General features: G+C 41.0%; 1 protein-coding gene across 7 annotated transcripts in view; it reads right to left on the bottom strand.

The window, feature by feature from the left end:
- RASGEF1B (RasGEF domain family member 1B) overlaps positions 1–21702 on the bottom strand; it is a 642397-nt gene that overhangs the window by 254290 nt on the left and 366405 nt on the right. Inside the window, exon 1 of one of the 7 annotated variants that reach the window (XM_042936080.1) lies at positions 12565–12605. The exons of the other annotated variants lie outside the window; for them this stretch is intronic. The gene's annotated coding sequence lies outside the window, so the exon portion shown is untranslated. Of the gene's footprint in view, positions 1–12564; positions 12606–21702 lie in introns of those variants that run through there. 7 annotated transcript variants of the gene reach the window in all.

The following is a 21702-nucleotide window of genomic DNA, read 5'->3' as shown; positions in this document are numbered from 1 at the left end:
TGAAGAATGCATTGAAATAATACCATTTTGAATTTTCTGTCTTAGGAGAGTGAAAAAGACTTCTGATCAGTCTCTGTGCGCAGTGGATTCCAAGACTTGCTATTCCTGGAATATCTGTAGAGGCCCCTTCTTTGTAGGGTCATTAATCTGGCAGGAATTGAAAGAACCTTGTTTGCTATAGAACTTTAAAAGTGCATTAGGGAACTAGGATTGTTGGAGCCAGCTGTCCTTTTAATTAACTTTGGTCTGGTAGCAAGGAGCTATCTCCTCAATTGCTACACTCTTAATGAGGTTAATAAGAATTGAGACTTTACCTGTTGTATTCCTAAATTCTTGCTTACAGATCATTTCCTTGTGACTGCAAGTGAGAAGTTCTGTTCAACTCAGACATTTCTCAAGTGCCTGCCTGCAGTGCAGGAAGCACTGTGAGAAATGGAAAGATAAATAAGACATGAGCAGCGCTGATACCCAGGACTTAACAGTCTAGTCAGGCAGACAGATACACATCCAAGGCCGAAAATACAAAGCAGGCTGCGGTGAGGGTTATAATGGAACATGGTGAGATGATATTGCAAAGAGAGAGATTAATTTTGACGGAGGCGGGGGAGTCTGGTCAAAGAGGCCTCACAAGCAGATGGGATTTGAGCAGGAACTGGTAGGAAAACAGTGATAAAGATGTGGACACTGTGATCTCTTAGTGTTAGAGCTGGCAATGACCTAAGAAAACCCTCTCCTTTATCTGGTGAGGAATGTGAGACCCAGAGAAGAGCTATGACCTCAGGCACCTTGCCTGCCCCCTTTAGAACCATCCAAATGTAACTTCAAATTCACAGGAGAGGTAGAACAAGAGTCTTAGACTAGAATATTTTCATTCCTAGGCATTTGGGACAAACGTCGCAGGCAGCAATTAGTAGTCTGACCACACAGCAAGCCCAAGTCTAGAGCAGCCTCTGCAGGAAGCCATTGCCTTTGGTTAGTTATCAAGGGACCAGATTTAGCTGCTAGCATAATCGCACCTGGGTCCTATAACTGAAGGCTACAGAACCTTGGTAATGGAACAAAAGTAATAGGGGAATAGATCAGAGCGAGCTTTAAACGCTGGGTAGGGAATCTTGTGGAAAAGTCCAACTTTGGTTCGGCAAAAAAAAAAAAAAAAAAAAAAAAAAAAAAGATCTCAAAAGCAAGCAAAGGAATGATGATTTGCCCTAGAATTACAGGGTATGATATATCACAGGAGCAGGCATGGGTTTGTGTTCTCATAGGGAGTGTGTTTCCCTGAGTCTGGGAGGGTAAGCACAGGTGTCCCAAGTATCCTTCTCCCCCTGCGCCCCACTCATTCCCCACCCCTTAGTTTCTGCTGGCAAGGACATCAGACCATCACGACTGGGCTGATGCCAACCCCAAAAGCAAACCTCCCACAGTGAGTCAGAGAAGTAGCCAGGGCCCCGAAGAATGCCTTGTGACAGTTTAATTTAAATAGATTATTCAGTTCTCTTCACCCTCATCACTAACAGGGCGTATGTAGCTGAATAATTAAATGACAAATCTTTATTTATTTATTTATTTTAGATTCAGAGGAGCAGCTGTGCCTTTTTCTCTTTCCTAAAGGACACACAGGCTTTATTAGGATCTGTTCTGTTTCTACCTAGGTCTCTCTCCTCTATATTCTCCCAACTCTACCTCCGCATCCCCCTCTTCATTCCCACCATGGAAATACATCATGCCCATATTAATCTACTGAAAAAAATCATTTTTCCATAAAACAAAACAAAAAAATTGCCTCCACATAGCAGATGCAGTAAAATGGTCTGAATAAATTCTGCGGCTTTATCTCTCGAAAAAAGTTACACGTATTTTCCATACATGAAACACCCAGTTAAAGAGGCACAACAGGAACATTACACAAATTATCCACTCAAGACGATTTATTTCCCAATGATGGAAATGTGTTTCTGAATGACAAAGCAACTTTTACCAACATCATTACCTTAATATAGTTTATATCAGTTTACTGAGCACTAAGAGGGTATAGGAGGTACCATTTTTCCTAACAAATGTTAAATAAGATATAATAATAATATATATATTCACTATATATATATATATTCACTATATATATATATTCACTATATATATATATATATATATATATATATATATATATATATATATATATATATTTTCACTAATTCACTAATGAACTTCTGTCCCAGCATTACTCTCCAAATCCCAAACAAACAGCATCCTACTGGAAGTATTACTTAGCTTTCTATCAAGGCTTCCATAGAGACAAAGACCCAGACTCAATCAACATAAAGGAAATTTTTTGCACAGGAACTAGTATGGACTATATAGTAGTAGGTTTTAGGAAATGCTTGTCAACTTGCTGTGAAGAGCCTGGAATACATTTTTACAGCACAATGTATGATAATTTCCAGAGCAGAAAGTCCATACAGATAACCTAGCAAAGTTCAGAGAATGCAGGAAAACTTCACTAGAGGAGGAAGAGTGGTCTGTGGAGGAGAGAAGGAGAAAGAAGGCAGAACTGTCAGCTTCTCTTGTGCCCCAGACACTGGAAGGTCTTTGGCCAGATACCTTTTTTTTCCCCACTTCAGATCAAAGAGTCTGCCTCCGGAAGACACTGATTACCACTATTGACTTAAGGTCTCATCTACTCAAGAAAGATCTGGAACAAAAGGATTTAAAAATCCTACATGGAATTTAAGATACAAAACAGATGAACAGAAGGGAAGGAAAGCAAAAATAATATAAAAACAGGGTGGGGGGGCAAACCATAAGAGACTCTTAAATACAGAGAACAAACTGAGGGTTGCTGGAGGGATTGTGGGGGAGGGGATGGGCTAAATGGGCAAGGAGCATTAAGGAGGACACTTGTTGGGATGAGCACTGGGTGTTATATGGAAGTGATGAATCACTAAATTCTAATCCTGAAACCATTATTGCACTATATGTTAACTTGGATGTAAATTAAAAAAAAAATACATTACTTAAAAAAATCCTGTTGGGGGGCGCCTGGGTGGCTCAGTTGGTTAAGCGTCTGACTTAGGCTCAGGTCATGATCTGGCGGTTCGTGAGTTCAAGCCCCGCATCGGGCTCTGTGCTGACAGCTCAGAGCCTGGAGCCTGTTTCGGATTCGGTGTCTCCCTCTCTCTCTGACCCTCCCCCGTTCATGCTCTGTCTCTCTCCGTCTCAAAAATAAATAAACGTTAAAAAAAAAATCCTGTTAGCATTGTGCTTCCTCACATTTTGCTTCCTTGCCTCCCTCACACAGAGACTCGGGTAAAGTAAAAAGCCATTTAAAAATTCTGACTCTTCTATATCCATGAAATATACCTAACCTAGCCTCCTCTCCATTATTCACTAAAATCTGTGAGATCTGGTTACATAATACTCCTCTTATATAATATTCCTGATTATTAAAATGAGAAAAACTCTGGAACATGAAAATATAATTATTCCATGAGCTACTAATTATATTGAAATCTGCTTAGAACACCCTTGTATTTGAAAGCTTCTGTTACCACTGACCTGTTCAAATGTCCGCATTACTAAAATAGCAGTACTGTGTTCTAAAGGGGTATTCAGCAACTGTGTCTGTTAGGGGAAACCAGAAAAATACAAATTGTCAAAATAGTTATATCTACTTTTCTGCAAGGAGATTGAAAACTTTATAAATCTACACAAATGGAAATCTTACAAAAGAACTCTCGTCTTAACTGTCCATGTTGCAGCTTGCAGAAACCCCTTCCCTAAACAAGGCAGAGAAAATGGGATAAAGTGGTTTAGTGTTGATGTCCTTGCAGCAGAAAAACACACTCACCAACACTGGAAGCATTGCTTTGACAGACTTATTCCTCAGGTTTGCAGTCTCCCTAGCTCTTATTTGAGAGCTCCCCCCAATCAAATTAACTTTGTGATTATAAACAAACCGGAAAACTGCTGTGTCATGACCTCCAGCCCTGTGCTCCACTAGCAACAGGAATGCTTTCAGAGAATTGTTTGCCTGCCTGAGAATTCAAGGAGCCGGGTCTGTGCCAGCTGAACTGCCATTCTTCTTTTTCCCAGCCTCAAAATCGAATTTTCTCCCCTTATTTGTCATCAACCATATCCATTTTACTGCCAAGATCTCCATGTTTGACTTTTGATACATCCTTCAATTAGAACTTCTGCTCTCCATCTGACACCAGCCTCCCATCCAAATTGAAGTCCAAGTGTATCATACATTGGCTATTACAATATTATTTAGTCAGCCTCTATAAATCAGTTCCTCTTCATCCCAATTCAACTTGTATATCCATGCAAGCGTCACTTTTAAGACATCATATTTCGAATCACAACTTAAAAAAAAATCAAGGATATCTAATTTAGTTCCAAAGGTTCCTATACCTTGGAAATCACATGCCCTGCAAGTCACTTTGTGGCATCTTTTTAAAAAAATTTTTTAATGTTTATTTATATTTTTTTTAGAGAGAGAGCCAGACAGACACAGAACATGAGTGGGGAAGGGGCAGAGAGAGAAGGAGACACAGAATCTTAAGCAGGTTCCAGGCTCCGAGGTGTTAGCACAGAGCCTGATATGGGGTTCGAACCCACAAACCATGAGATCATGACCTGAGCTGAAATCAGACGCTTAAGCAACTGAGACACCCAGGCGCCCCTGGAATATTTTAATCCAGGAAGGTGAACCTTCTCACTGAGCCATGAACTTGAGATATTTGTTCCTTTCTATGTCCTGACACATGGAATTCTACTTGGTGTTTATTTAATAGCTATAAAATGTCACTACAATACACAGCAGGGTTTTAGCAAACCTCAAATAAGAATGATTTATTTGCAAGTTTTTCTAAATTGTTAACCTCTAGAAAAATTTAACTATTTATTAATTTTGGTCTGTCTTCACAGTTGTACCCCAACATTTAGCACATATTACCCACTGAAATAATTCCATTGCTAGTGGATGTGTGTCTCTATTAAACTTGACTGTAATCTATTTGGAAGCAGAATTCCGTCACTAATCACCTTAGCTTTTTTCCTAAACAGAAGAGGCTAGTGGAATGAGATTAGGCCAGTCTTCTCAGTCCTTTTCAAGGCCCACCACAAAGTAGACAACAATACACATTTGTCGATTGCTTTGGTTGGGCATTAAAAACAAATAAGGGAGTGCAGCAGAATCTTATCTTACCAGACCAACTTTCCAAATATTAAGGAACAACAATAAAAATATGTGGTGACTAGTGAGAAAATATCTGTGAAGTGCTAGAGATAGTTTGAGAAGGATTTGCCACAAATAGCAACTTCCTGCTCTGGGGAACATTGAAATTATGATTTCCAAATAGCGATTTGATATCCAAACCTTGCAGTTTGCATGTTAGGAGCTCAGGAAGGGCAGATAACTCTACAGAGGCAACCGAGTATCTTGAAAAACAGGGACCCTCCATGAATTGCAATGATGTTCAGAGGGTCTAGATTTAAAGGTAGTGGAGACTCACAAGGTTTTTTGCTGTCGTTTTACCCTTTCCCCTCCCCTGCCTTTATCTAGAGGAATGTGTGTGATTTTTTTTTTTTAAGCTGTAAAAGCAAGCAAGCCCCTGGTTACATTCTCTAACAACCCTTTTGGTCATAACACTACGATTTACGGTTAGCAAATTTCAGTGAGCTCATCCTTTCCCTGATTACCCAACTTACCCCTAATCAAACATCTTTCCTTTCCTTTCTCCCTGGGGCCTCTGCCATCTCTTACAGGAGTCATCCCTCCTACACAAAGACGACACAGACCGACTACTCATGACAATCCATTTTTGAAGTGTAACTGTGTACCTTGTAAATGGAAATAATGTTCAGAGTAGCCTAGAATTGTAGGGCTATCAGAACATTTAAAGTTATCTATAACAGACTTTGAGTCTAGTTAAAAACTTTACAAACAGATGAACAATCTTGGTCAGTCTGAAGATTTCCTGAAGATGTGAGGTCCCATCTGTAAATATCCTATTATAATATATATCACCTAGAAAATTAGCAGGGATTTAGTTTTTAATAGTCAACACTCACTCTTTGAAATGGTGTGACAAAATGGCCACTTTCATACATAACGGGGGAGTATGTAAATTTGAAAAACCCTTTTGAAAAAAAAATGGGCAAAATGTATCAAGGCCCTTAAACTGTTCTAATAATCCTTTGATTCAGTAGTTTTGTATTTAGAAATGGCTTAGGGACATAAAGTCTGAAATACAGAAAAATGCTTAATGCCTAAAATATTTATTAACTATAATTTTTACAACAGTAAGACGGGGAAAAACTTAAATGTCCAACACCACAGGATTGAGAATAGAAATTAAGATGTTATACTGCACAAATTGAAATTGCAACCACATCCCTCATCATGGAAGAAGGAGGGAGAAGAGTCAGTTACAAAACAGATTTACCATCATAGCTGATGAAGCACACACCAGAAATCCCAAAGGAAGTTCAACTGCTTTGTTTGTTTCTGAGTCTAATGATATAAAGGTCTGGTGGGATGAGATTTGGCTCATCTCCCTTGTCTTTTTCAAGCCCTACCATAAAGTAGACAACAGATACTAGTCTGCTCATCATTTACGCTGGTCATTGAAAATGAATAAGGAAGGTCAGCAGAATCTCATCTGAGAAACTTCATTATTGAGGGAAAAAACATTATGATGAGCGATAAAGCATACAGTGGGTGGTAGTGTTTCAAGATGAGCACCCATTATCCATTTCAATTCATCCCAAGCTCGGTTCCCACAGGAATTTAGCTGTAAACTCCATGGCACCACACTGGAACATATTACATCTATCAAAACATTGAGAAAGATAACATTCCGGTAACGCGTTTCTTAACTCTTACTATATTAAAGGATTGCCCTTCTCTTCCCAGTATTAATTAATATTACAGCAGGCTCCCTTCTTTTTGGGTTATTCTAGGGTTCCCAGACTTTAGGAATGGGGACATAAAGATGGGAGGTACTCATCCCACTATTGATTATTATGAACTCATTCTACTAAGATGGGGAAAGGCAACATAAAATTATAAATGAAAACATAGATGACGTGATACCACTTTTTTATCTCCACTTTTCAGTTTCTTTCCAAATTTCTTAGAAGGTGGGCACTGGGGTGGCTCAGTCAGTTAAACATCTGACTCTTGATTTTGGCCCTAGTCGTGATCTCCTGGCTCTGTGCTGACAGTACGGGGCCTGCTTGGGATTCTCTCTTTCCCTCTCTCTCTGCCTTGCTCTCTCTCTCAAAATAAATAAATAAAATTTAAAAAAGTAAAATAGTGTTTGAATAAATAACAAACTACTACGTTCTAAGCACCTTTTTTTAAAAAAAATAAAATGAATAAAATTTTTAAAAAATTAAAGATAAGACATTTTACTTACTAGTAATTTAATTCTTAGCCACAAAAGTTTAAACCAGTGTGCCTTTCTTGTTAACTAGTACCTTTTGCCAAGTAGTGTGCTGGATAAAAAGATGAGAAAGTCATGGCCCATGTTCTCAAGGAGGTCAGAGATCTCTGAAGGAGACAGTGCTATGGATTCAAGTACAGGGTGATGTAGAGAGTACAACAGGAACACAAGAGAAGGAGTTATTGGTCCTTCCTGAAGTCGAGTGTGAGCAACAGAGGACTTGGCAGGAAAAGGAAGTCTCAAGCTGAGTGTAGGAGAGTTTCACTTCACTGTTTGGGGATATATGATGGAAGAAAATTCCAAGCAGAGAGAATAGAACTAAGGCGTCTGATCAGGCTGGGAACTTGGGAAGGTATATAATAAGCAAGAAGGAGATGATGGAGGTGTGATCAAATGGCAGCTGCAAAGAGAATGACACACAAGGAGGACTTAAGCGACCAGACAGAGGTAAAATCACAGGACTTGGTGACAGATGGGCCGTGGGAGGTAGAGAACAAGGATTGAAGGGTGACTCCAAAGTGCTGTAGTTTAGGCAAGACTAACTAAACCTAATCCTAGATTCAGTTAGGGGGACAGTGAGGCCATTAACTAAATCAAGAAAAATAAGAGAAGGGATAGATTTGGGGAGAGGGAAAACAGAAGACAGAGACTTGTTCTGGACATTTTGAGGCTGAGCTTTCTCTGCAAGTGGCATCCAGACAGTAATGCCTGTTACAGCAAAAGGACAGTGATGCTGGCAGCCAGGATAAAGGTCAGGGTTAGAGGCTGACATCTGGGAGTAGAGATTAGTGTCAAAATAATAGATAAAAGTATGAGAACAGAAACAACCTCCTGACCATCCTCCGTAATTCCAGACAAGCCTTCCCTACTCCCATCCTCGTTGACTCTCCATATGGAGCCCCAGTGATCTTTCAAACCAGAAATCCTACTACTAAATGCCTCAGCTTAGAACCCTTCCATATACCCAATCTCACTGGTAGTCAGTGAGGACAATGAGATTCTATTTTTTGCCTGCTGGACTGGAAAAAATTAAAGATTGATAATATCCATTGCTGGTAAGCACACGGGGAAACGAGCACTCATAAATTTCTGGTAGGAGTGCAAATTGCTATGATATTTTGGAACATCTATTACCATTTTAAAATCTCATAACTTAGGGTGACAGATGGTCGCTATACTTGTGGTGAGCTGAGGATAACGTATAGAGAAGTTGAATCACTATGTTGTACACCTGAAACTAATGTGACATTATGTCAACTTTAACCAAATAAAAAAATTTCAAGATAGAATTACAAATCATAAAAGAATAGAAGATGGAGTCTCTGAACTTTTCATCTAGCAATCCCACTTTGAAGAATCTTTCAGAAACTAAAGCAACAGAACAAAGGGTATATGTGCAGTAGTCCTTATTGCTACATTGTTTGTAAGAGCACGAACTTAGAAACAACCTACTTGAAGTGTTATACATGTTCAAACAAATAAATGGCAGTACACATTAAGTAGTAGTATGCAGCTATTAAAAATTGACCATAACATCTACATATGTTTAGGTTTGGATCTAGAAAGATGCTTGCAATAGAACTAAGGTTAATTAAGAAAAAAAAAATGAGTTGCCAAATTCTATGTGATGATTTACGAGCAAACAAAGAAACAAATGATATTTCCTAATAGCTATGCTAAAAAGAGTCAATATGAATATTGTGCTTACTTTTTCCCAGATATTATTTGTAAATGTATAACGTGCTACTCATTTAATACTATAACCTCGTAAAGTAAGTAAAAGATTGTTATGACTCCCATTTTACAGATAAGGAAAATGAGGCCAAAACAGATTGATTTGTGAAGGTCACTAGCAAGGGGCAGGCAGGGTCTACATCAGGCAGTGTGGGTAAGCTTGACCTCTGCTCTATTCTACTATACAAATTATTAGAGAAGGGTTGGAGATTGCTATTTTTTCTACCATTGTACTGTTGAACTTACTAAGAAATGCGTTATTTCTATAAGTTAAAAAAAAAAAAAAAAGATCACTAGGAACATAAGGGGGAGAGACCGCAAAGACTCCCAACTCTCCTCACAACAGAAGTTTATACTTCTCCCTCCTCACAAGCAGTGGCCGAGGGGCCGATTTTTCTGAAAGACTTTCGTAACCACAGGCTGAGGTCTAGCCAGCTGGTGATTAAACTGCGTGCAAAGCTTGGACATTCATTTTATACAAGACAATGACAATCCACGTTCATAAAAGTCTTTAAAAGCTTCTGAGGACCCGGCCTTGTAGAGGGAGAAGCGGGGACACAGGAGCTGGGCTTACCAGTTCACGGTTCGTGTTTCAGAACCTGATGGCGCCTCAGAAAGGAAATCCATTATCAGGGAGCACAAAGGGGGCTGCCTTGTCAGGCCTGACAGGGAGCAGACTGAGTGTAACAAAGCTCTGGTGCCTTATTTATGTGGCAGCTCACAGCTGCCGAGGATGGGCCTCCTGTTCCCCGGGAGCCTGCAAGCCACTCAGGAGGTCATTCTCAGGCCTGCTGGGCTGTGTTCATGTGCAAGGATGGGACCCCAAATCAACACCCAGAATGTTCCTCCTTGGATATCCACAGGACTAGCTGTGTCCCAGCTGCCGAGCTGTCTCAGTCCCACCAGAAGGAGCAGCCCGTTTTACCATCTCTCCCCTCCCACTGCATTATTCTTCCTCACACTGTTGATCTCTACCTGCCCCAGCAGGAGTTAAGTTTCCTTTCCTCACCAACACCACCCCTCCAAGGGCTTCCATGCTGCCTGGTAAATGGCACCCGCTTGAGTCATGGAACAGGGCAGCTGGGCTTCCTCAGGAGAACATAGGCTCATTCAGGCGGAGACCTGCTTTCTTTGAAGGCACAAAGTAGGTGTTCAGTGCATAACCACTGAACAGAGGAATGTGCTGACTTCCATAATCGCTTCTCTGCTGGATGCTAGAGAAGTGTCTTCCAGTCTTTTCTCTCTTCATTCCAAGACTTCTCAGTTTAAGGTATCAAGATATATATGCACATATGACATTACAACAATTTTTTTCTTTTTCACTAACAACTACTAACAATTTATAACTGAAATACTAATGACATGCTCACCCATGTCCATTCCAAAGAGCTTCACTTGAATAGGCAAGGGGCAGAGTTTTCAAATGTTTATTATGTAAGAGTCAGTGGCGGGCATGAGTGTAAACACACACACACACACACACAATTTAAGAATACAAACATTTACGGGGCGCCTGGGTGGCTCAGTCGGTTAAGCGGCCGACTTCGGCTCAGGTCATGATCTTGCAGTCCGTGAGTTCGAGCCCCGCGTCGGGCTCTGGGCTGATGGCTCAGAGCCTGGAGCCTGTTTCAGATTCTGTGTCTCCCTCTCTCTCTGACCCTCCCCTGTTCATGCTCTGTCTCTCCCTGTCTCAAAAATAAATAAAAAAAAAAAAAAAAAAAAAAAAAGAATACAAACATTTACTGAAGTTTTTCTATCAGTAGGGGAAGACAATTTAAAAATTTTAAACACTGGTAGTTTAGAGAGAGATGGAAGAATAATGCTAAAGCCTCTTTCAAGAAAACATCAGTTCCTCTCAGCGGTGACTCGCTTAGCAACAGCTATCCTGGCTGCACACAGAATAGAAGGAATGGCCCTTCAGGCAGTTCCTATTAGAGAGAGAAAATTAGAGGCATGTCCTGGGGCACCTATCATCCTGCTTATTCAGAAATCTGCAGGCCCAGCTTTTCTTCAGAATGACTGTGCACTGCTTAATGTATTGGTTGCCATTTTTCTTTCTCTTTGTAATTTTCTGTCCATTTTCTGCCTCGAAAAGTCCCAGCGAGTGCCAGGTCCTCGTGTGGAGTGGCACTGTCCACCACTCCACCCCACAGAAAGACAGACAGAAGATGCTTTGTGGGAATGACTTCTGGCCACAGGAAGCCACCACTAATCTAATGCTGAAGACCTTTGGTTTTAAACCACCCATCACCCAAAATCTCCATGAAACTGATTCTCTGATAGGCATTCATCCAAGGTCCGAAAATAGGGGCATATTCTAATTTGGGGTTGGAGAGGGTGCACATGTTACCCTTCAAGGACATCTTTTATTAAAAGATTGAAACCCAGTTTCCTGTGGGCAATAGCTCTATGTGGGCAGCCCTCTTTTATTGAACAGGAAACAAAGAACTGCACAGGCATCAGGCTAATTTATCTTCCCCACAATATAGAATGTTCCATCGGTTTTGCAAGTAGATTTATTGAACATATAAGCCCAGAAACATTATTTTCACGGACTCATAAAAACACCAACAGGATCTCCCCTCTTTCTCAGTATTGCTATCAGTCAGCTTCTTTGGTGGGTACGTAGTGTTCATGGGACCAATACGGTGCATCAGATGTCCGCATATGTCAATCAGTTCCACGGACAGAAACTATACCAATAATGCTGGCAAACGGTGCCACAAATGCTGAGTGGAAGACTACAGATGTATGGTTGCAAATCCATCAAGGCTATAGAAGAAAAAAATTACCACTCAGTGTGGCCCTCTAAGAGAAGAGCCAGAGAAATAAACTTTATGTGTGAAAGCCTATTTTGTATAAATGCTAGGGATCGTGGTAACTAGCAACTCTGAAAATCAGCTGCTCAAAATCTAGGGTCAAAGTTTCAAGTACTATAAAAATGTTTGGCTTCCTGCTATGTGCATTTCTCTGTTTGTTACTTTGTTTTTGTTTAGATCTATCTCAAATTCTTTTAGGCTCAGATTTCTCTCCTGAATTCCAGAACCCTATACCATCAGCTAACTCAACATCTCCAATTACAGGTCCCAAAGATGCCTTAGTTTCAAATTGTCCCAAACCATACTCTTTGCTGGCCTCCCGAATCTGCTCTTCCTCTGGTGTTCCCCATCGTAATGATAATATCATGGGGGGTGGGGGTGGTTCTACACTAGATACTTGGGTGCCCACCTTGGGCCCTACATTCAATGTACTTCTCACATCCAAGTATCATATGTGGTACCCCCTTATCCAAGGAGGAACGTGTTCCAAGGCCCCCAGTGGATGCCTGAAACCATAAATGGTATGGAACACTGTATACACTATGTTTCCTCCTATATATACATACCTATGATGACGTTTCATTTACAGATCGGGCACAGCAAAATGTTAACAACAGTAGCTATAACAAAATAGAACAATTATAACAATATACTGTAATAAATATACACTATTAATGTACTAATAAAAATATACTGTTATGTGAATGTGGCCTCCCTCTCTCTCTTGAAAAATCTTACCGTACTGAACTCCCCTTTCTTCTTATGATGTGAGACAATAAAATGCCCATGTGATGAGATGGAGTGGGGTGAATGATGTAGGAATCGTGATTTAGTGTTAGGCTACTATTGACCTTCTGATGTCAGAAGGAGGATCATCTGCTTTCAGACTGATGTTAACAGAAACCGCAGAGAAGGGAGGACTCCTGTATTGTGCAGCATAGAGCGGTGGTGAAGTATTCAAAACCCACCTCTACCACATACTAGGTGTGTCCTTGAGCAAGAAACTTAATGACTCCATGCCTCCATCTCTTTATCTGAACAACACTATAATATTAATAATATCAACCACATGTGGTTACAAAGATTCAATGAATGCAGAGTGCTGAGACTTGTCTCTGACAAATGGGGAGCACTAAGTGAATGTTAGCTACTATTAATGACATCTTTTTTTAAATGTTTGTTTATTTTTAAGAAAGAGAAAGCACAAGTGGGGAGGGGCAAAGAGAGGATCCGAGGCAGGCTCTGTGCTGACAGTAGAGAGCTGGATGCAAGGCTCACACCCACGAACCGGGAGATCGTGACCTGAGCCAAAGTCAGACACTTAACCAACTGAGCCACCCAGGCACCCCAACGACATCTCTATACATAGCACATCTTTCATATACAGCCTTTCCCTCTCACACTACTCCGAACCATCTTGTTTTCTTCAGACCTCCACTGCCCCCTCCTTGTCCTTCTCACATTGCCGCCACACTGATCTCCCCTGGGGAGGGAAACTGAGTGCTGCCCAGGCCTATGTTTGGGGAACAGATGGGGCAGGGGGTAAGAGTGAGCCATAGAAGCTTCATCTTTCTCCTCTTTTCTGAATATCATTAAAATTCAATTCTGACATCTCCATTTTAAACCATATTCTAAGGGGCCCACAAAATAGGCCAACAGCACAGTCTTCTTCTAAGTGCAAATACCTTGGGAAGCCTCTGACCTGATGGACTTGCCCCCTTCCGATAACCCCCAACTTTCTAGAAGTTGCCATGTACTAACTAATGATTTGAGAGCAGAGTTTATATCATCTATCTTTGTACTTCCCAGGATAGCCTGGCCATAACAAGTTTTTAAAAAATGCTCACTTAATGGCTAGTTGGATGACCACTGTTCTGTAGGTCCAGGCTAATTCACTATTATTTGACCAAAGAGCAAGTTAGGACTACAGGATCAAGGTAAAACCAGAGGCAGTCTTGTTTCTAAACTCTCAATCACTAGCCACTCACACGCGCACCTGTAAAAGGAAGAGAATAATATGGTTCCTGCCTACTAACACAATAGGTGACACAATGCACCAGTATCTCAACCCCCCAACCAGGAAGACTAGAGGGTGTGTTGGAGTCTCACAGGGAAATGATTCTGGAAGTTGAAGAGACCACCGAGTGCATTTACCCATCCAGTGCACCCATCCAGGGTGCACCCATCCAGGTGCATTACTGAGCACCTGCTATGTACCTGGCACTGCCCTCACAGGGGGCCAGGACTTCTGCATTGTACGGTTCAAGGGGGTGCTGTTTGTGCCGCTAGGGAAGGCACAGGTTAAGGCCCCGTTTAGTACGTACATGGTGTGGAACAGTATTGGAAGACTGATTCCTTTCAATAAGGAAATTAGTTATCGTTGAATGAAATTTTTCATCATTATTTCTTCTGACAGTTTGTCGATCATAACATGTCCCTTTCAGTTCACACAATGCTTCATATCTGAACAGTTTGATTTTATCTTTTAGTCCCACACAGACACATTCACATCTTCTTGAGCACCACAACTAGGTAATTAAGAAAAATGGAGTGTCAGATGCCACAGAAAAAGGATCCATCTTTTAGGGGAAACCAGCTTGCTTTCTGTCCCGGAAAATTGGGTGTTTGAGTGAATAAAGCTCCAGTTAATGTTCTAGGTCCTAAACTGTCATTGACTCGTGACCTTTGGTGCAATGAGTATCTCCTCTGGGCCGTGAGTTCCTTCCCTTTAATAGGTAATTGATATCCTCACCCCAGGGCTATTGTAAACAAGGTGCCATCTGCCCCTTTAAGACTGATCACCAGCAGCAGAGAGAAGATTCAGGCATTCCTTTAGAATGCCCCAGAGTTTGAAAGGACCTAAAGATTAGGAGAGAGAAATGGCTTTAGGATATCTTGGTTTGCTGTGAGGAAAGAAGGATTCTCCTCTTCTCTTCTTGCATACATGTTTCCCGGCCTGAATTATAAGTTATTTTATTCAAAATACTCAGAGTGGGGCATCTGGGTGGCTCAGTTGGTTAGGTGTCTGACTCTTGATTTTGGCTCTGGTCATGATCTCATGGTTCGTGAGTTCAAGCCCCACATCAGGCTCTGTGATGACAGCAAGGAACCTGCATGGGATTCTCTCCCTCTCTCTGCTCCTCCTCTGCTCGCATGCTTTCTCCCTCTCTCAAAATAAATAAATAAACTTAAAAAAAAAACACTCAGAGCACCATGTTCCCCTTTACATACTCAATTACTATTCATTAATTGCCTAGAGTATTTTGCAATGGGATGGCAGTATCCATGAAACTCTGGTACTCCACTGTCTCATGGCAATACTGAAGTTTTCAGGCTTACAGGTGAGTTTCGTATTTCTCTTTTAATAAATACAAATCTTCTGATGTGCTCTGTAATATAAGAGATTGCTACCCCTGTAAGGTATCTAGAAGGTATTTTTTCAAAACAATAAATCCACTAATTCATTTTTTTAAAAATGTAATTCTATTTTCTTTTAAAATCTACCCCTCCATAATGGAGGAGTGTTTTTACAATGAATTTAGAAATTGCTTTTTTTTAAAAAAGAGAACATTTTGAAAACAGATGTCTAGAAATATTCCCATGATTACGTGATCTTGTTGCCTGAAAACACTATGTCTCACTTAAAATATTCTCTTATCTGCTCTTTTTAAAGATTTACATCTATTTTCAGTCTCTCAAATGAAGACATTTTGTGGGGTTTGAACCTATTTATTAAAAGTTTAGGGATTTGACATCATCTGATTAGTTTCAAGAGTAACTGATTGACAAATTTAAATGTCATGTGGAAATTAGCTGAACGAGATAAAAAAATTATTTTGCATAATTAGTAAATGAGATAGGAAAATAAAAGAATGTCCTGATTTAGTAAGCCTAATCATGGATGTTTTCTTAAATAAGATCTTTGGCAATATGAATGGAATAATGTCTACTGGCCTGCAAAACCTAGCATTAATTTAAAATATATGTAAATATATGTAATAAGTTTCCCCCCAAGTTTTTAAATTCTAGTTAGCCAATATATGGTGTAATATTAGTGTCAGGTGTAGGATTTAGTGATTCAACACTTACATACAACCCTCGGGGCTCATCACAACAAGTGCAATTTTAGAAGAATCCTAACACATTGGAAAAGCATCTTAAACACCAACACTTAATCAAATCTAAAAGAAATCTAGCTGTTCTGACCACAAAAGTCATAATCCAAAAGCAATTACTCCTTTGGTGACTAACCCTGACTATAGGAGCAGCGCACACAGGAGGAAACACTGTGGCTTCTACACTTCTAGCCTAGAAAGTCCTCGCCTAGAGAGTCACAGCAAATGTCTTTCTTTCATCCACAATGTCCTCCCTTTCCTTGCATGAGAGAACAGAGAACTCAGTACCAGGAGGCGACCTGTCACCGCAGTCAACACAGACCAAAACTGGCGTCACTGACATAGGCAGAGGGGGAATCTGTTGCCAAGGTCTAAGCAGTATCGCAAAGCATCGGGAGTTGTCATGACCCTGACACTGCATAATGATTCCTCCACAGCTCTTCAGGGTGCTGGGAGAGGGGAGAAATCAATGGATGGTTCTTGGAGTCCTCATCTTGGATCAAGCCTTAGTTCCTTCCTCATGTAAAAGTCACTTGGTAATGATTCATCAAGAGTCAAATGCCCTAGTCTGTGTTCCTGAGAATAAAAATCAATACCCTTGTCAATGAGTTTATTCTCTTGCCAGGGCTGATGAACATGGATATTCCCAATTCTTCTCAGAGTTTCATTGCCCCTTGCCTCCCCAACCCCCACACAACCATTTTTCTTTGTCTCCTCACAAATACAAAGAGAAAGAAACTGCTTCTTAAATTTCAGCCTCTATTCTGTGAACATCTGTGAGCAAATAAACTGTGAGTGTGGCTTCCATCTCTTTCCCTGCTTGGGACCCCACATTTCACTTCCAACCCATTGAGACCCAGTGCACCTGGCAGAGATGAGTTGGTACTCAGTGGGGTGGCTTTAAATCCATAAATGATTCAAAGGCAATAAACAAAATAAGAACTGAGAGAAGAGACAGTATTTAGGAGATTATCACCTTAGGCCACAATTTAGGAAATTATTTTTCAATCTCAGAGCTGATAATGCAGGGATGAAATTTTTCCTGAATGTTATTAGAATAATCCTTGTCATTTTCTATTTTGAGTCCACATTAGCTATTATTAATAGTGCTGTAGGAACTTAACCAAAATGGTACACTGGAAATTCTAGTAAGCACTATAAATATAAACATATATAAATTTTTATTTATTTTTTAAAAGTTGATTTAAACTTTTTTAAAAAACATTTTATTTTTGAGAGACAGAGAGAGACAGAGCACAAATGGGAGAGGAGCAAGAGAAAGAGAGGGAGATACAGAATCCGAAGCAGGCTCCAGGCTCTGAGCTGTCAGCACAGAGACCGACGTGGGGCTCGAACTCATGAACCATGAGATCATGACCTGAGCCAAAGTCAGACACCTAACCGACTGAGCCATTCAGGTGTCCCAACAAATATAAAATTTTAAATAAGATAACATCTTTGTCTCAGAAAATACATTTCAAACGATCTTGATAATATGTTTTGGAGAAGTTATTTTCCACAGTATGCTCCCAGGCCCCTACTGCATAAATTGAGGAACAATAGAGGTACTGAGCACACCTTAGTCTGTTGGGGTCTGGTCACTTTTCCTTTAAGTTAAATTTGGAAATTTTCCGGCAGAGCCAAAAATAAGTCACCCTAAATGTCTATAGAGTCAGTGAGGCTCACTCCTTTGCTTCTCAGCATGCTAGCACCAGATCTGAAAAAGAAACCTAGGGCTTTGGATATGACAGTATAAATAACCAGTTTCTGAAGATGGCCAGCTTCCGGAGGGCGTGATGTTGTCATCAGGGCAGCGGCCGCCTTACGAGGGGTTAGATCCTAATTATCCACCTCCATGTCTTTTAAAGCTTCTTGTAAAAGCAGATGCGTTATTTAAAGAGCTATGAAGAAAAATCTTTCAAATTCAGGACTGAGAATCTCCCAATTCATTCTCATTTGTACTCAAGAGTGTCCAAAGGCAGTGTGGCCGTCTCAGGCTTGAAAAGATGCAGGGTTCAGCAGAAGGAGGTATCCAGACTATGCGGGAGCAGCAGACAAGCAGAGTAGCACTGGGTCCCTTGTCTCTGCTCTCGTTCTCAGGCAGTGCTCTCTTATAATAATTAATAATAATAATAATAAAATATATAATATGAATAAGCCTTTCTCTTGTGGTTGGCATGTGTTCACAAGCATGAGGGGTCACACCATCCATTTGGGTAAATACAAAAGTTTCAAACCATTGGTAGAATCCCTACACGTAATTCCTATTGGGTAATGACTATAGGAAAATCTCTGTGATTGTTCATTTGTTCATTCATGCATGCATTTATTAAGCACATATACATGGAGCACCGATCCATACCAACCACTATTTTTTGTGCTGAAGATCCATCTGTGAACGAAAGAGGCCCCTGGCCTCTTGATGCCTACACTCTAATAAAAGAAACAGAGAACCCAAAGTGAGTTAATAAAAGTAATCGCTGAACATGATACATACTATAAGGAAATTTAAACAGAGTGGAGAGGTAGAACATAACAGAAATGACTTGCTTCATGTGGAGTGTTCAGGGAAAGGTCTTTCTGACATTTAAGGTGACATTTAAGCATTTAAGACTTGAGGCTTGAAAAGGAGCCAACTGTACAAAAGCCAGGGGAAGAACATTCCAGACAGAGAGAGGAGCAGGTTCCAAGGCCCTGAGGCAGCAGAGCACTGAGCCAAGGCCAGGAGCTTACAGCTGGGAGACAAGAGCCAGAACTTGCAGGGAGTGGTGAGCCCCAGTCAGGCATGCACATTGTATTTTAAGGCAATGGGAAAACCTTGAAGGGTTTTAAGCAAGAAAACGACACAATCTGATTTATGTTTTCACAAGAGCTCTCTTTGGCTACTGAGTGGAAAATGGATTGGACAGGGTAAGGGTGGAAAGATGTTCCACTAAGATGCAAAAGAAGTTAAAACACGGTCCATGCAACTAAGGCATTCACATCTGATGTGAGGCAAAGGCATGTGAGTGAAAGACCATAGAATGGTACGTGCAGTGGGCTATGTGGACCCAAAACACCATACCAGTACCACGAAGGAAAAATTGGGTTTGATCCTGTCACCTATCAAATTAAACCATGTTAAAATAAAGTCAGGTATGGGGTGCATGGGTGGCTTGGTTGGTTAAGCATTGGGCTCTTGGTTTTGGCTCAGGTTGTCATCTCATGGTTTGTGGGTTCGAGCCCCAGGTCAGGTTCTGTAATGACAGCTTAGAGCCTACTTGGGATTCTGTTTTTCTTTCTCTCTCTACCCCTCCCTGCTCGCATGCACTCTAAAAATAAATAAATACATTTAAAATTTAAAATAAAGTCAGATAGATATATATGATATTACCTTGTATAAATAAGGCTGATATTTATGCAAAAAGTAGTACAACTTGAATACCACTGAGCATTTTATCAGAAGACTCTACATATGGAGAAGCAAGAGATTTTGCTAGTGATCCCAACTTGTAAAAAGAGCCTGTTTTAATAGTTTATTTGGAAATCTTTGGTTTGGGACAGGTTCTCTTCTGACAAACTCTAGCATCAAGCTTTTTTCTGGGTGTAATGAGCCTATAACTCTGCTCCAGTGACGAACGTTGGGGGGGGGAGGTAAAAAAAAAAAGACCTTCCCAACTACACAGAAAGATCTACCTAGATCTCAATTTGTGAGCTCAAATATCTCAAGCCCAGGAGTTTACCAAAGATTACCAAAGTCATTTGTCATTTTCCATCTTTTTTTTTTTAACGTTTATTTATTTTTGAGACAGAGAGAGAGCATGAACGGGGGAGGGTCAGAGAGAGGGAGACACAGAATCTGAAACAGGCTCCAGGCTCTGAGCTATCAGCACAGAGCCCAACGCGGGGCTCGAACTCACGGACCGCGAGATCATGACCTGAGCCGAAGTCGGCCGCTTAACCGACTGAGCCACCCAGGCGCCCCCGTCATTTTCCATCTTAAGTAGCCACCAGCAGTGAGCTCTCAGCTTCAAACAAGCAGTGAAGATCCACATGGGATGAGAGCAGTTAGGAGGTGAGAGAGGGTGTTGTGGTTGAACTGGGAGAAGGATATAAGAGGGAAATTAGGAAGCAAGGATGTCTACCTCCTTTCCCCCCACACCTTCCCTGCCTATAGCAAGGAGACTGACTAGGATGTGGCAAAAACAGTCTGGCAACAAAGCCTAGGAGGGATGGGGTATGGTGCCAGTCTGGCAAGATGAGGTTCTCCCCTTCCTTCCTTCACCATCTTCACCACCTAGTGCTGGACACATGGTGACAAGCAGGAGTGGAGGCCATGCAGAAAGCACCACCCTGGACGTCACAGCCTGTGCACAGGTCCAGTCTGGCCACTTACTCACTGTGTGGTCTTGGGTTAGCAACTTCCTTGATCTTTAGTTTCCTCATCATAAAATGAAGACAGTACTCCTTCTTAGGTGGATTTAAAGTTCAAAGAGGGGGGTGATTTGCCTCTGCATCTACTTTCCCTTCTCTTCCTGAACCCCACTTAAGAATCTGCACTGGTCTCTGGTGCCAGGAAACCGATTCTCAAAATAGGAAAGAATATCGCTGGCCAAAGAGGCTGTGTGTGTGCTACCTGCTGAGTGGACAGTGGTTACATAGAAGAAACAAACAGATTTACGTTAGATGCTCCGAACTCAAAGATCTCTCACGGTGCTCAAAACCACAAAGATATGCCTCCCCATTGTTGTTCTGCCATTATTAGCATCTGTCATTTCTCTGACCTGGTTACCTCACCTCTGATAAAGGATGAACAGATATTCATACCTTTGCAGATTCCCTTTCACTTCGCAATGACGTTTTTTAAGTTCCTCATTATTGATAGTTTTTATGATGGACATCAATATAAATCCCATTTAAAGAACTCTCTTAAGTTCATTTGATTAACCACCAGTCCTTTCGTATTTGTTAAAGCTGGTGCCTACAGCAATTGACAATGAACACAGCACATGCGTGCAATCCTGTTAGCTGGAGGAAATCTTCTACCGATAGTACAATTAGGCACATATCTTTCAGAGGGTTCCCAGGGACCTCAGAGCATTTCCATGGCTTTTTATCCTCAGTTCTCCCGGGATGCATTATCCTCAATTAACTGTTCAATCTCACTGAAGTCACGTTCCAAACCGAGACTAGCCCAGGCAAAATGCTTAGTCCCTTTTCTCTGTTAGCAATGCAGCCAGTGCAGACTGTAGGAATTTGAGCCTTGGTGCCACGATTTACAAATGATCCTGGGCATAGTACTAACTCTGTAAAATGGAGACAATATTAGCATCTACTTCATTTGGGCTGTTATGAAGAGGAAATTAATTAATACCTGTAAAATGTTTAGACCGGTGCCTTGGCACACACGCAGCTCCCAGGGAACGCTAGCTATTATTACTAGACAATAAGGTGAAGAGACTTGCATCCCTTGTCGAGTATGGACAGCTGCATACAGCACAAGAAAACACTGTACGCGGCCCCCTGCCTCCCCTCGACCATAAATCTCAAGTAATAAATGATGTTTATTTTGAATGCTTGATTCAAAACAATCTGTAAATATACACTGTT

The sequence above is a fragment of the Panthera leo genome, chromosome B1, assembly GCF_018350215.1.
Source record: "Panthera leo isolate Ple1 chromosome B1, P.leo_Ple1_pat1.1, whole genome shotgun sequence".
Classification (NCBI taxonomy): Eukaryota; Metazoa; Chordata; class Mammalia; order Carnivora; family Felidae; genus Panthera; species Panthera leo.
The sequence above is the reverse complement of the archived record's forward strand: the minus strand, read 5'-3'. Positions and strand labels throughout refer to the sequence as shown.